The sequence below is a fragment of the Natator depressus genome, chromosome 1, assembly GCF_965152275.1.
Source record: "Natator depressus isolate rNatDep1 chromosome 1, rNatDep2.hap1, whole genome shotgun sequence".
NCBI classification, from domain to species: Eukaryota; Metazoa; Chordata; order Testudines; family Cheloniidae; genus Natator; species Natator depressus.
In genome coordinates this window covers 5718523-5722337 of record NC_134234.1, presented here as the reverse complement: position 1 = coordinate 5722337, position 3815 = coordinate 5718523, and the positions used below count along the sequence as shown (strand labels likewise).

The window sequence follows — 3815 nt, the reverse complement described above, 5'->3', positions numbered from 1 at the left end:
GGGTTATGTAAGATGTCATTGGAAAAGTTATGACTTTCTGAATATGATTATCCTTTTTGTATGAATTTATGATTTTTGTCAGAAGCTCTGAATATTGACTATTTCTCTGCATTTCAAATGTAGTTACAACTGGGTAACAACCACTAGGGAACTTGGTTTCAGCCTTGATAGCTGGTTGGGAACGGCCTATTCAGGGAAATGAGACATTGGCAGAAACAATAGGCCTTAAGAGAAAGTTATCTCCCACCTGGTGAGCCTCCCTGAGAATGCTTCGGACAGCCTATACATAATGGATGCTATGACTCTACAAGGCCATGTGGGGACTCCAGGCCCATGGACCATGACCTCGTCTCCTACTTTGAAGGAATGCTCTCTGGCATGTTTATCATACCAGGCTTTTTGCTCTTTTTGAGCATCCTGTAAGTTTTCTCTAGCAAGGGCTAAAGAGGTTCGGAGGGTGTTTTGTAGGTTGGTTACAAAGTCCAGAATGTTAGTTCCTGGAGAAGGTGTAAATCCCTCCCATTGCTGCTTCACCAACTGCAATGGCCCTTTAACCTCACGGCCATATACAAGTTCAAATGGGGAAAACCCTAAACTGGGATGTGGTACAGCTGTGTAGGCAAAGAGCAACTGCTGCAACACTAGGTCCCAATCATTGGAGTGCTCATTTAGGAATTTACGTATCATGGCCCCCAAAGTCCCATTAAACTTCTCCACCATGCCATTTGTTTGATGGTGGTAAGGAGTGGCAACCAAGTGATTTACCTCATGAGCTTCCCAAAGGTTTTCCATAGTTCCTGCCAGGAAATTAGTCCCTGCATCTGTGAGGATGTCGGAGGGCCAACCTACCCTGCCAAAATGTCTGCTAGTGCCTGGCACACACTTTTAGCCCTGGTGTTGCTTAGAGCTACTGCTTCCAGCCATCGGGTGGCAAAATCCATGAAAGTCAGTATGTACTGCTTTCCTCTGGGTGTCTTTTTCGGAAAAGGACCCAGAATATCCACAGCTACTCGCTGAAATGGAACTTCAATGATGGGGAGTGGCTGGAAAGGGGCTTTGACCTGGTCTTGGGGTTTTCCCACTCTTTGGCACACCTCACAAGACCGGACATAGGTAGAAACATCCTTGCCCATTCCCTCCCAGTGGAATGACCCCCCCAAATGGTCTTTGGTCCTGTTCACCCCAGCATGGCCACTAGGGTGATCATGGGCTAAGCTCAAGACCTTGGCCCGGTATTTAGTTGGAACTACCAACTCTCTCTGAGGATGCCAGTCTTCCTGGTGTCCACCAGAAAGAGTTTTCTTGTATAAAAGTCCTCTTTCTACAACAAACCTGGATGGATTAGAAGAGCTGAGAGGCGGTGGGTTGCTCCGTGCCAGCCTCCAAGCTCTCTGGAGGCTTTCATCTGCTTCCTGTTTGGTCTGGAACTGTTCCCTTGATGTTGGAGACATCAGTTCCTCATGGGATTGTGGACCTAGGCTTGGTCCCTCTGGAAGCGATGTAGGGGATGGGGCTGTTTCCGTTGACTGTGAACCGCTCTCCGCTGGTGCACTATGTTGGGATTCAGGCTCCGGTTGACCCTCTTGTGTAGGGTTATCGGCTGCTGCCAGTTCAGGTTCGGTGCGGCCCTCTGGTGTTGAGGTTGCAAGTACTGGATTCAATGCTGGCAATGGGTCTGGTGTTGGTTGTTCGGCTGGTTCTGGGTCTGGGATTGGTTCCGTCTGGGTCTCTGGGACTGGATCCACTACTGCTGTTGCAGACATTGGCCTGGGGTCCAGGTCCATCACCTCTGACCGGGTCCTGATAGAAGTTTCCGGAAACAGAGCTTTCTAATGGGCATCCCTGACTTGGAAGCTGCTCACATCTGGATTTCCATCCCTTTCTCTATTTTCTACATTATGAGCCTGCTGGGAAATTTCAGGCTTCTCTATGTTATAGGTAAGGAGCAGACTCTGCACAAGCCAATGTACCTGCTGCTCTCCATGCTTGCACTCACAGAAATCAGCACATCTACTACCGTCGTGCCAAAGACAATGTGCATATTTTGGTTCAATTTGAAAGGTATTACTGTGGGTGGCTGCCTCATGCAGATGTTCTTCATTCACATGGCTTCTGTGATACATTCAACGATCCTCATGACAATGGCCTTTGATCGCTGTGTCGCCATATGTAACCCTTTGAGATATGCCACAGCCATCACCAATGCATGAATAGCTAAGCTAGCGCTAGTGGGTTTGATAAGAGCTGTTCTCTTCCTTCTTCCCATGCCCCTGCTTCTGAGCAGGCAGCCATTCTGTGCCAACCACATTATCCCACATACGTGCTGTGACCACATGGCCATGGTGAAGATGTCACGTGGCGACATTACAGTCAACAGGATGTATGGTTTGGTAATAGCATTGGTAATCATCATGTTAGACCTGACACTTATTGCCCTATAGTCCTATAGTCTGTTCATCAGGGCTGTCCTCAGTGTATCCTCCAAGAAAGCCCACCAGAAATCTTTCAGCACTTGCACAGACCATATTGGTGTGATGAAGATGTCTTATCCTTCCTTCCTCTTCTCCACTGTGACATACCGGTTTGGTCAGGGAATTGCTCCCCATCTTCACATCATCTTGACCAACCTATATTACCTCCTCCTCTCCATGTTCAATCCTATCATTTATGGGGCCAAAACCTTCGAGCTTCGTGAGAAATTGCGTAAGTACACTTGTAGAATATGATTGCCCGGTGCCACTGATTTTAAGCCTTCCTGACAAGAGGGTGAAAGTATATCTTGTTAATCAAGGGTGCTCTGTCCTCCTTTGGCTGAGCTCAGCACTGTGGAAGTTCAAGTCTGAGAAGCTCCTCAAACCTAACCTCTTATCACTGTATCACCAAGTACTGATTTCTCCGCTGCTAAGTTCCCTCTCTCTCACCATCACCTGATCTCTTTCAGTGTCATCTATCAGCCCTCAGCCCCAGAAATCCTGTCACATTTTCTTTCCATGGCTTTCCATTATACCCTGTTTGAACTGGTATCTTGTACAGTTTGACAAACTTGAAGCCATGCTTTCTGATAGCCAAAGACAGTAAAGTAGGTAAAGTGCTGAAATATACCTGATTTTTCTAAGTCTAATCCTTCTTGAAGCCTGGAGGATAAACTCAATGTTACGGTTGGAAAATGTTAATACAGGAAAGCTGCTGCAGGAAGTGAGGGCATTCTACTCGAGCTTCTTGGTGAGAGTTTTGAAACTATGTGTTTCTGAGAACTGGACCATATTACTCTGAATTTGAGGGGAGTTTGTGAAACAGATGAAACAGAGATTGCCACTATATGTCCAGGTGATTGAATCGCTTGCCTTCCTGAGTCTTTCACAACCTAATTTGGCTGATGTCTCATTTTTGCACATATACAATGATACAAAATCTGTTGTGAATAGTTTCAACCAATGAAAGAATGATTGCACTGGTTACTGCTGATATGTATGACCAGAAGAAGAAGCATCCTACTTCCAGTGAGGACACCGAGGAGGAAATGTTGCCTTTTAGGGACTAACAGTAACAAAATAATGCAACTCACAATATGGACATTGACTAGCATCATTGAATGCAATTAGAAATAAATAATACAATAATGTTATTGTTGTTTTTACACAACATAAGTTTTGGGCTCCCTTGGGGCAAGGCCATTTTTAATAACATAATTTGCTATGTTTTCTTTAAAACATCTGCCACCCATCAGTCAGGATTCAAGGACCAGTACTGGGGGTTTGATTTTGAATGTGATTGTCATCTCATAGATTTGTAGGTTACGTGGAAAAACTCCTTCT

General features: G+C 45.6%; 1 pseudogene; it reads left to right on the top strand.

Annotated features, from left to right (window-relative positions):
* Window positions 1–1832: 1832 nt before the first annotated feature.
* LOC141979066 (olfactory receptor 52N2-like) lies at window positions 1833–2726 on the top strand (annotated as a pseudogene).
* Window positions 2727–3815: the final 1089 nt, after the last annotated feature.